Below are 13,175 nucleotides of genomic sequence, written 5' to 3' on the forward strand. Positions count from 1 at the left end.
AATGGAATATTGATATGATAGTTCTTGAAATTCAAACGAATTGGATGCTAGTCAACTTTAAAGTGTTAATTTATGAGATGTCAGGGTGGCTTGGATGCTTGATCCAAGACTCTCAATTGAAATCCTTTGTCCGTAAGTCAGGTTATACCAAGGGTATGGGAGAATATGAAATAAGTTTTAATAAAAAAAATTGTACATACGACATTGCAGTTTTTCACTGTTTTTCCTGTAAAAATTTTTCAAGAATGCAAAATAAGAAATGAAAATGAAACTACAAACCCACATAGAACAAGCCTAAACTAGCTGATGTCGAACAGTGGACCCAACGATGAATCTAAACAGGTGTTCAAGACAACACAACGACAGCACATATGAACACATTCGAACTTAAAATATTAGGTAGCACTGGACTGCAATGGCGTATGCCAAAAAAAGAAAAAAAGTGTTAGATCAACAAAATTCCCCGTTTCGGGAATCATTTTAAAGAACGCATTGAATTATTTATTTTACAGCAGGAACAACCGCAGTACGACAGATTATGCGCGTATTATAGAGAGTTGCAGCCTTATTTTTTTTTTACATAATCATGGCCGCGTGCAGTACAATGCATTAGGTAAGTCTCAAGTAATCGCGAGCAGACTGCAGTGTTTGCCTGGCAACTAGTTAGTTCCCCCCTCCTAAACGAAGTTCTTGCAGCTGCCGCCAGGAAAACTGTTGCCGCCCGGGACAACAGCTGTTGGAGCCATTAGCTTTCAAACTGTCTAGGGTGTAAAATTAGCAGTTTAAGAGATTTGGCGCCCGGCAGGAAGCTGTACAACAGGCGGGCAATGAGAACGAAATCCATATTCTGGGAGCAAAATTTAGAAGAAAAAAATATAAATTTTAAAAGTTCTAATAACTTTAGATCACAGGTTCCTTAAAACAAATTAGTCACGTCGACGACCGAGAATCACTTAAAATAGACTCAAAATCGAACAATGTAGTTCTGGGTATCCTAAACCCATGAGTGTCAGTTCTTATAAAATCAGTTATTTGATAAGGCCCATGACGCATATTCCAAATAACTTAGAGAGTGATTAAAAATCGTTGCATATCACTGACTACGTTATAATATATAATGGCATTAACTAAATGATTACCTACAGAATGTACAGTAAAAATTAAAATAAAACCCTGACCCAAACTAATTTGCAGTGTTAACGGACACTGAACTCAATTCCTGGAGATCGCGGGGGTTCAAATCCCTGCCACGCATTCCTGATTTCGGTTTATCCTATGTTTACCGCAATCACTTAGAGTAAATGCCGGATTGGTTTCTAAAAAAACAAGCAAAAAAACAGTTCGTTCCTCCTTAAAATGTCCTTGATTTGTGGGGATCCGCAAGCCTCTAATATCGTCGCCTTTTTAGAACGGACGTAAAACTAAATAAACATAACAATTAATGAAACAGGATGATTTGATTGTTTATAAGACATTAAGTAACTTTATTAACATCTACAATATTAACTCACTGACTCGCTCTGGTAGGTGATGTAAGCTCGTTGTTGCTCTTGACTGCGACTTTAAAAATAAATGCCATTTTACATCGATGTAGAGGGCATCTGTATCGCCACGGATGTAGGAGTATTTTTATCCTCACCCTGTGCGAGTGTATTTTAAATCACACTTGTATGTGTCAAGAACATTTTTATTGTAAAATAACACTGACAAAGTAGGTGTAATTTACCCATCACCGAAAGGTAATTTAAAAATATCATATACACTATTTGTGTAATTTCACACAGTTTGAAAGAGTAGTTCTACAAATTTTAAATGTAAATTTACACATAAATTTAGTATGAATTATTCAGTGTATGTATGTGTTACTTTATATTAGCTAGTGTAAAGTAACACTTTTTTTTGTCTGAATATCATTATTAATGTTAAACTGTACCTACACTACCTATGTAATTTAGCATTTTATATGACGTCACAGAAGGCCCCGAAGATTGGTATTAGGTATAGTTAGTGCAGTTTCTTTATAATACCTTTATAAAAACCCGATTGAAGTAGCTCGGGCTCGAGCTATTATCGCAGAAGCATGTCTCGTGCTCCAAAACCAACGACCTTTACCATCAGGCTAAATAATAAAACGAAAACTACGGAATGAAATAAAGTATATAAAAAAATACCTTTCGGCACAGCCTACAGGTGTAGGTAGATTTCAAAGTACTTATTTCTTCCGGAAAAAATTTGGTAAACTTCTATAAACTTCTGGAAAATTTTAAGAACTTAATGTACATAACATCTTTATGTTCTCCAGTATTACAAAATGATCGATTAAAAATTTTCTCATTTTCCATGTAGCGAAAATATGAATGTTTTAAACTCAATTTCATGTAATGATAACTAAAATAGTTATTTCATATTTTTTAAACTTCTAACACAATTTTTCATCCCTTGCACGTATGTGGTCGTATAAACAGTTACTTTGAGTAGTATATAATAGTATGTCCGGGCACATGGATCCAGACAGAGGTGTGAGCTGACGGATTATACCCTGGAACCTATATCTCCAATGACGTCACGCCGGCCATCTGAAATTATGAAGTCACGGTTGCACTTTTCGTTACGGCCGCCATCTTAGATTCTGACGACACGATGACCATCTTGGATGACCTTCTGACCTTGAACTTTAACATTTACATTTAACTTTGATCTTGACCTTTGACACTGAACTTTGACCTTCGACCTCAGTCGCCTCTTGGATTCCGCCATCTTGTCATCGAGCGCCCCAATCCATGAACGTTGAATTTTGGTTATGGCCGCTATCTTTAATTCTAGTAACATGTCCGCCATATTTGTCATCGAGTGCCCCAATCCCCGAATGTTGCAATTTTCGTTACAGTCCCCTTATTTAATTATAATAGCATGTCCGCAATCTTGATTATGTCTGCTTGAGACCGCCAACTTGGATTACGACACGTCTGCCATTTTTTATGTTCTGCTGGAGGCCGACATATTGGATTTCGTCATCTTTGTTTTTGGTGTTTGTTCCTAGAGAGCGTTAGCATCGCTCTGTTTCATGCACATCAGGTCGATGTTCCATTACCCTAATAATGTTGTTGTTGTCCTTATCAACACAATAATTTTTTTTTTTTACAAAATACATTTGATGCACTGAGATTCAAATCAACAGCTCTAACCTCTGGGTTGGAAAACATACGCCTTTAGCCGCTCGGCCACCGAAACAATTACCAGACTAAAAATTAAATAAGGTATATAATTTTTTTTTAATTTGAAGGAATAATAAATATTATCACCTGTTCGAGACAGAGCCACCATATTTATTTTTTCAGTACATGTTACCAGGAGCGAAAGTTAACACATATCAACTGCTAGAGAGCACAGCCGCTATCTTGTTTTCAGTAATCGATACCAGGAGCGCTAGTGCCACTTAGTACACACACCATCTGTCAGAGTGCGTTGCCGCCATAAAAGTTTAATTTTTACCCGCTAGAGCGCAGGAATAATTTATTAACAGACAGTGAATTGTCACGTTATCCGCCATCTTGATATTTGGGCGCCATCTTGAAATTATCTAATTATTAAGCTGGAATTTCGGAAGAATTCCAATATTCATCAATACAATTGCTTTTTAAAATAATGATTGATTCGATCACCTAAGTTCAATCCTAACTCGATATAAAAAAATAATTTAACTAAAATTACCAAAAAAATGAAAATAAAATTACGAATAAAAAAGTATTACATACATTCTGCAAGTACAAAAAAAAATTAAAAAAAACTAGCGTTTCTCGATATCTACAGTCTTCTAAGAAGGCGGAGCGAGACCTATGCATGGCCTTGACATGTGAGTTCGGGGCAGTTCTACATTGCAGTCGATTAACCAGACACGCCCAGTTGGTGGTCAGACACATTGAGTTGATGGCTGGACACGACCCATAGATGGTCAGTTGCATCCAGTTGTTGGCCAGGCGCATCCAGTCGGTGACCATACACGTCAGATAGGTTGGCCAGACACGAACGACCAGTCGGTTGGAAAGGCTATCACGTCCAGTTGGTGGCAAGGTGGCCAGACACGTCTTTTCAGTGGCCAGAAAGATATGTCCAGTAGGTGGCCAGCCACATCCAGTTGGTAGCCAGGCGCAACCAATAGGTGGTCAGACACATCCAGTCAGCAGCCAAGAGGTATTTTTCGCCGATACTCGGTGAACATTTTAAACACGATCATCTACAAAATCATGCGCATAGGCCAAGCGTCTACGAACCAATAATTGGCATTCGCCGATACGCGACCAACATTTTAAACAGGTCATGTTCAAAGTCAGACGTATAGAACAGTTGTCTCCGAACCACGAGGCCAATCATGTCCTGAGTACAGAACTTATCGATGAACATTCGTCAAAAAGAATGAACATTCTAAAAAAGAAAGTACATCCATCAAAAAAAGAAAGCACTTTCATCACAAAGGAACACATTTAAAAAAAAGAAAGCACATTCGACAAAAGAAAAGGACACGCAATACACACACTTAACACTCAATGAACACGCACTGCACAGACCAAACAGGCAATGAACACGCAATGCACATACCGTACACGCACTGAATATGTAATGCACACACCGAACACACATTGAACACGCAATACGCACAATGAACACGCAATATACGCAATAAACACGCATACAATCGGAAGCACATTAAAAAAAGGAAGCACATTCAACAAAAAGGAAGAACATTTAATGAAAAGGACGCAGCTTTGGACGTAAATTGAACTCAGTAGGGTACGATCTGACCGCAGGGATACGACCTCGTCGCAGAGATACGATCTCATCAGTTGGTTTCGTTAATACAGACTTGACTAAGTACATTTAACAAAAAAAGGATGTATATTTTCACGAACTTTCAACTCAATAGGATGCGATAATCAATTTATGGTAGACTACAATGCCTCTGTCTTTTGCTCCAGCAGTATTTGTCTCCAAACGTCATCGGCTCCAGTGACCCCCGCGGGAATGGTCGCATTTCCCCACCCCAACCTAACTAAAACTATGTGTATTTGTTTGGGAGGGGTCTGGGTTAGACAGAAGCCTATACGCCTGATCATGCTGGGATTCAGTCGCGCAGAAAGGGCAGCATTCGTAATGTGCTTTTTGTTCGAGGATTGGCCATCATAAAATGGTTTGAAATTATTTATTTTTGTTTAAAAAAAAGCGTCTGGCACATTATTGTCAATAACAAAAATGTCTGGCAATAATAAATACATTCGTGTTTTTAATAACGTTTAAAAGTTAGTGAAAAAGAAAAAAAAATCCTAAAATTATTTAAAAATCAATATTGTTACCTGTACAGGTGTGATGCGCAATAATAAACGCAACGTTTACCGGCAGCCAGGTAGCCCGCACGCTGTTCGGAAGAGCATAGAGAAAGATATATTTAAAGAACCAGCTTTTCTAAAATTCTCTCTCGAAAACGTTGCAAGCTCTAAGACTGATCCACGCGCGCGGCGCTTGGATAGAGGTGGTTCGGAGTTTGGCCGCCGGGAGCGCGCGCGAGAGAGAGAAAGAGGGGACAGACTGCGCACGCGCGCGGCGGGCGTGCGGCGCTGTTTTTGGCGGGCATTCCGGCGGGTCCGCGCCGTCAGTAGCGCCCGCGGGTCTGGCAGGCGAGGTATTGGAGGGGTGTGTGTGTGCGTGTATGGTGTGCGTGCGTGCGTGTCGTGCCCAGCTGTCGCGCGAAGCACGCTCGCCTGGGGGAAGGTTTGCCCTCGCCGCACCCATGAGCTGCCATCGCCGCAGTCGCAGGTACGACCATCAGGCTCGAGATGTTTCTCCATCACGGAGCTCTTACCAAACATTATGCTAGAATTTAGGTAATACCTTATCCCAGTAGTTTCTGCGGCACGACTTCTGGAAAAATTTCTACCTTATTATTATTTTTTTTTTTTTCGTTCCGTGGACTCTAACACCATGAAACCATTACCAACTTAAAAATTTAATATATATAGTATATCACTTTTTATGGACACGATACGATAACTGGCGTTTTACGCACAAGTTACTTCCACGCTGATGCATAAAATTTGAGAGATGGAAAATCTCGGACACGTTTATTAATTGGAAAAATCGAACAAAGAGGTGTAAATGGGGATGGTCTTCTGAAAAGGCGTAAAACCACTATAATTGCTTATATTATAAATATATAACATTCGTTTTGAGTTATTACTCTTCCTAATAGTATCATCAGAAATTGTTTTTGATAACGCAAACCATTAGTTCAAGGGGAAAAAGAATAAGGCTTGAAAGTTCATAACTCCCTAAACCATCTAATTATTATCTAAAACTTTTGTATGAAAAAGTTCTTAAGACCAACCCTTACTGCATGGCGTTACATTAGGTTAAAATGAGCATTGGCCCTTTTTTCCCCACTAGGCTACTTACAGAAATGTGAACTTAAAAACAGATCTGTGCCTGTAAATTGATGCGAAAGTTTTTTTTTTTTTTTCGCACGCCGGCTCTCGATGCGAGTCGTTCTGGGTTCGAGCCCCGGGTTAGGCCCTCATCCGAATTTTTAGTCGTCTAAATCTCTCACCAAAAAAATTGTAAAAGTCAGTGAAACTGTAAAAATTAACATTCCGCGACGTGTGCTATTTATGGACACCCTGAAATAGTTCACTTTCAAAAAAAAATATTTTTTTTTTAAATCATGGAGTTAAGAATTTTTCGTGAGACGGGCATGCTGTGACGTAGGTGAAGTCACTTTTTTAACCTCGCCATCGCCATATTGTATTGCTTGACCATATCTGGCGATGGTTAGTAAGTACGAATTAGAATCTCCGTCGTTAAAAACAGTCGCTTTCATAAAACGGACAAAAAAAAGTCGTTTAAAACTGTTTCCACACTGCAAACACTACACTTCAGCCAATGTTTCGGGCGTATAACCGATGTGGCGCAACAGTTAGCTGAAGGGGGGAAAAAACGGCTTCACGCGGTTAGCATGTGATCACGTAGTTTTCAAGGCTGTTTTAAAGGCTGCGTGGTAAGCTTATGTTCATATGTGCAGTCGTTCGATTTTCGATGGGGTAAAATTAAGGAAGTTTTTTTATTCTTTCGCAACTGTGGTGGTCGTCGTTGTGAGTCTACGGGTTTTCTCGGGGCGCTCCTGTCCCCCTCCCCTTTCTATTATTTCCGGCCACGATAAATTGACATTTCATCAGTCCTCCATTGTAGGTTTCTATTCGAAGTGATTACCCGGGGTAAAAAAATTCGTGATGACGCTTGAGGACACAGCGACAAACATTCTTCTAAATAACAGAGGTGGATCAATGTTCATGTTAAGACCACTTATACTAATGCATCTTTTTTATTTAAGTTACTGGTGTCTAATCCTTATGCCTAGTAATACAAAACTTAAATGAAACGGTGCTAAGAGAATGACAAAGAAAGTGTGACTAAGGAGAGGGTGTGCTCGCCAAAACGAAGGCGGTTAAAGTGAAACATTAACAGGGAACGACGCAAAAAGAAATATTCTTATCCGAGATCTCAATATTAACGTGGAAGAAAACATTAGTCTCTCTATTGTCACCAAAGAACGAGAGGTGAGTCATTGCAGAACATTTACAGATTGAGGATGGATATGGCCCGAAAAATAACAGGGAAAAGTGGTCACTTGCCCCCACATCGTTAGAAACACTTGCGCTGCGGTAGGACCTCAACAGGTTTGCTTGGTTGAGTTGAACGTCGCGTGGTGACGGACAGAGGTATTTGAGGCGACGAAACCTCCAAGATTACGGCGGGTTGGAGTTACTTGGACCAAGGTGGCGCAGACACGCCTTCCAGCGGACCCGGGTTGTCATCCCGTTACGGCCATCGTGAGCCTGTCCGCGTGAGCGCGACGCATCAGCGAAGACGACCATCATGGGCGTAGATCCAAGCCCCCCCCCCTCCCCCCTCCCTGAGGAGGTCCGCTTGCGCTTGCAGAATAGCAACTGTAAGACGGGGTGGATCAATCTAAACGTCAAAACTATGTTCTACGGGAAACTTTCTGTATATTATAAAGTTTTCTGCATATTGCATGTGTATAGGCAACAATATGGGCAGTATACAACAACATTCTGATTACACAAATATATTCACATCGTGAAACATTATTTCATCAAAAGGAGCCTTAATTTCGACAATAATACTATTCATTATAATTAATTGAGAAAGATTATCATCCATACGACAAAACATTTTCAGATCACACATAACAATATGCCTAGAATGAAATGATAATTTATTTCCAACTGCACATACTTATATAAAGAATTACCCATATTAATTTAATTCTAATATGACATATAAGTGCAATAGATTTAAGCTCTATAAATAAAGAATACACTTTCATTAAAAATAACTACCAGACCAAGAATTTATTTACAAGATATAAATTCACCTTTAATAGAACTTAATTTTTTTTCATGATATAATGATTTTAATAATATTTGTAACCACATTATCCTATATTATAATCATTTTAATTTCCAATATTAATACAGGTATAAATGTAGTTGAAGGTCAAATAATTGAATTAATGTGAACTGCATCACCTGCAGTAACATTATTATTCTGTCCAGAGATGACTTGTAACGGTTAACCCCACGCGCACAATTCTCTGTCTGCGCGGATTCCCCTTGAGAATCCTTCAGGTTTGCGACCTTGACTCCACATGGAAGAGAACGTAATCAATCATCCGTATCTGGCCTGAGTTACTACATTTCAAAACTTAAGGATGGTCATGTTAGGCACAGCTACCCTATAATAAATAGCCTAGTACGTTTTTTCAGCCAGTCCCACAATGTTTGACTTTGGGAACATTCGTCAATTCTTTCGCTGTTAACAATATCTCCTTGAAGGATCTTTTGTCCTACGAGAAGAACCGTTGAAATTTTTTTTTTTTAAGGAAACCAGCCATTTTTGTAAACCTTCTGAATACATAGTTGCAAGGTTCGCCGATGCAGCCTATCTCGAAATGACGAGTAGCTCACGTCCTTTCACACATCCTTGTGGGTTTGTTAGTGAAATTGAAACGATAGTTTGTGGCTTAGACAGCCAGCTGCTGTCTTCATCCTTTTACGTTAACCAATGACTGTCAAATGATTAAACTGAAAATTGTCTAAAATAAAGTGAGAAAATTTGTATGTGTAAACCATTGAATGACGTGAGAGTATTTTTTTTTTTGTTGATACTCGAGGTAGTGTTAGCGTTGAAGGAATTCGTATATCCAGTCTTGAAATAGAATGAACTTTTGGTTGAGGGTGCATCGGTAAAATACACATCTTATTCTTCGGAAACAGCATTTATCTGTGTTCCCGTTCAGTAAGGAACAATATATGCGCAGTAGCCTCTGATTCATCGTTTGTCTCGCCTGCGACTGTAGTACACAGTTGCCAAGCATGTAAACGGCCTCATAAAAAGCCTCAACTAGGTATGTCAAACATGCCAGGCAGCAGGAGAGCTCAAGAAACACGTGTTTTTTTTTAGTAGCAAATCTAAAGAAACACAAAACACACCAAGTCGATAAAAAACTGTTTTAATTGTAAAAACACTGCTAGTTAAGCTGCAATGTACGTTAAGATAACGCCTTTACATGCGTTCTGTATTAAACAAATTGTTGAAAATGAAATATTTTTATTGACTTACCTTGCTGAAAAACAATATTAAAAACAACAAACAACAAACAACGCCTTTACATGCGTTGTGTATTAAACAAATTGTTGAAAATGAAATATTTTTATTGACTTACCTTGCTGAAAAACACTATTAAAAACAACAAATATTCATCGCGGAAATTGTTAGAACCCGGTAAGCTTAGATCCTGTCTGCAAAACATCTAATGCATTACTGGCGTTGGTACACGGAATAAGCTCGTTTCACTTTAGTACGCAGTGAGTGGGAACGCATTTGCTTTGCTACAGAACGTCTGCAAATAATCTGCATTGCAAAAGAAAAAAAAAAGAATTGCAAAACAAAAAAGTCTGTTTACTCCTACCGAAATGACTGGACGGTCTTATAGTTGTTAAAAAAGATTTCTTGGAGAAAGTTCTTTTTGTGATTAATCATCGTAAATGGAACGCCTATTTTTTTGCTGGTCATTATTCAAAAAAAGCTAGTTAACAAAATGTTAGCGAGTCTTTAAACACTCGCCAGAGATGTGTAACATCTAACCTCGGTAACGAGAAAATTCATGTGGTCTCATGCTGCAAATACACTTAAAATACGAAATTTAACGTAGAATTCTTAAAAATAATGGTGAACGTGATAAATATTCGCAAATTGTGTTTTCAACTACACTTCTTGACGCGAATCACACGTAGTTTCGGCACCCACCGCTAGAATTCGCTGCAGGAGCAGCTACGTCGACTATCATTTCATTGGAAAACAGTAATTTTAAACTATATAATGAAACAAAGCGAGAAAGACTAGGAAAAAATACCAAACCCGGCTTTGGATCTGATTTTCGACGAGGAATTTTATTAAAATACTGTCCATCTTGTCAAAATTTATTAAACAGTTAATACTATAAAGTTTAACTTTGACTCAGTGAACTTTGGTTCGCGCCATCTGCCACAGTTGGCAGCAACGTGGTCACACATTTCCGTTCTATGCGACTTCCGTTTTTATTCGCGACTTTGCTCCTACCAAATGCCGTATACCGAGAGCTAAAATGTTACACATTAATAAAAGAATAATTGAATTTTATATAACGTAGGTGAGCGTTAGTTCAAATCACTGTTATTTGGAACATTAAATGTACAATAATCCGTAGATGATATGTATTCCGGGACATATACCGGCAGGTTATTACGCACACATCTGAGACAAGACATCAAACCGGGCGAGCGGAGCTGGTCGGAAATATTGCCCCACTTCAACGTCTCGGGGTTCAAGGATACGGTCTTCGTTTTACGACGGTCGCGCCAAAATTTTCAAGCCCCAGCAATGCAGTATTTTCATTTAGCGCGCCTTAAAAACAAAGATACTATTTTTTTTTACTGCGCTACTTAGGTTCAGTTTTTTTTACTAACGTCATAAAAATAATATTTCCAACGTCATTCTGCTGAAATGGCGAACAAGGGAGCAGAAACAGAAGATAAGTATCACTTCAGACGTAGATCACAGTTATTACGAAATAAGTTTTTTTTCTCGCTTGTACAAAAATAAATAACTAGCAACACTTAAATTTTTATTAGCATTCACCAAGCTTCAAAATACTTAATTTCTACGTAAGTTACATTTACTAGCAGTAGCACCTCATATTAGGTTTAGCAGATTTCCACTTGTATGTGCCACATCGTTCAGGTGTTGTCAGAAAATACTGCAACTTTTTTCATCAGTTAACACTTTTCCAGTTTAGACACCAACAATTGCAGTCTGGATGTAAAAAAAATATAGTACTTTAATACACGCCAAACAAACATGCATTCATTGAAATAGCTAGTCATCCACCTAACCCTTCCCGAAATAATGTAACGAGTTTGAACTATTAGTCGTCATCAGTTAATGATTGTCTTTGTTAATTTTTATCCATGAACTCCTACAATAATGCCAGTGACTTTATTTATTTGCAGATTTGATCACGCACTATCTTTTTCCTCCCACAGAACATGCAAATAAATAAGTTTACGTATATTTACTCTTTTCTTCCTAAGTTGTATTAAAATTTTCGCATTCAGTGCCATTTCTACACTAGAGGGTATTGATGCGACAAAAAATTGGGTTAAATAGTGTAACAACAAATAAACGAATCAAAAAAATACACACGCTTATGTGATGCATTTTTTATCTCGTAATCCTTGAAGCACGCATCAAACGCTGTAACTTGGGAACCTGCAAGTGACATCAGCATTGTTATCATGTCTTTGTCATTTACAGTTACAGTCCAGTAGTCCAGACTCCAGATACTGTTTAGACGTAACACTGATCAATCACCAACCATAGGATCACCATTTCAAGGCTACAGGCACAAAGTATTTTGTAAAATGTTAATATCTTTATTCAATTTATTAATATATATATTTATCTAATGATTCAAAACCAAATAAATCCTTATTAACAATAAAATAGCCATGTCATCATCAAAATTTGAATATTGAAAAATGTTGTTTGTTTTGATACGTTTTATTTATAACAATTTATTCTGGACGATTTTATATAGTTTCGTTCTCCATTTTAAAATTTTGTTAAAAAATGGAATTACATCAATTTACGAAGAAATTTCACCGTGCTTACAATTACAGGCTGTTTAAATGTGTAGGATAAGTGATCGTGCTAGAGGAAAAAAAAATGTTTTCCTAGCGTATGGGCCTTTCTTTACCTTGTTCAAAATAACCAGTAAAGCTTTACCGTTATGTTTGAAGCACGGAACTACAGCTGCGATAACAGCTGGGAAGAGAGCAACATCAGGTCGCGATGTTTGCATACTGATAAGGCTTAAAAGCATTCAAATAATCCAATCTGTCAGTCAGATTACGTCTTAATACGTAGGTTGCGCTAAACCATATCAGTGGCTTTAAATATATTACAGTTTAATAGTAATTTTGAAAGCGGCAATAGAACACATACCGTTTTAGAGATTATATAAATACGTTATTAATATTTGAATACATGTAAAAACAGTTTACGGCAGTTCACTGTTGAAATTTTTTCACCTCACGACGGAACACACGTGCCCTTTGTGCTATATAATAATGTAATGATTTGCAGTAAAAACTTATGATATTAATTGATTACACTCTATTCTATAAATAATTTTAGACTTATTCCAAAATAAATGTTTGGATTACTATAATGTAAAATTTTTAAAGGATGATGAACTCACTGTTGATAAATTATTTTCTAACCACACGATGCACTAGCGAATCGTTTAGGAAAATTGTAATGCTTACAATGAAGGCCTGACACAGAATGCCTGACACATTCAGTACCATCCTGAGTGTCGCTCATAATGGAGTATTTGAAATACACTCTCACATGACATTAGCACATATAAAAAATATGATTAACAGGTTCAGAATGCGTCAATAAAGCTTTAACTGATGCGAAGATTACCACTATAACATCGTAAATTCGCATATAACATCCTAAAAATATACCCAGCACGTTTGTCCTTGACAGAACTACTGGTGTAG

General features: G+C 37.8%; 1 protein-coding gene across 1 annotated transcript in view; it reads left to right on the plus strand.

The window, feature by feature from the left end:
- The first annotated feature begins 5,665 nt into the window (after positions 1–5,665).
- LOC134533031 (guanylate cyclase 32E) overlaps positions 5,666–13,175 on the plus strand; it is a 234,740-nt gene continuing 227,230 nt past the window's right edge. Inside the window, exon 1 of the mRNA XM_063370180.1 lies at positions 5,666–5,808. The gene's annotated coding sequence lies outside the window, so the exon portion shown is untranslated. The remainder of the gene's footprint in view (positions 5,809–13,175) is intronic.

This window comes from Bacillus rossius, chromosome 6, assembly GCF_032445375.1.
Source record: "Bacillus rossius redtenbacheri isolate Brsri chromosome 6, Brsri_v3, whole genome shotgun sequence".
In the NCBI taxonomy this organism is placed as follows: Eukaryota; Metazoa; Arthropoda; class Insecta; order Phasmatodea; family Bacillidae; genus Bacillus; species Bacillus rossius.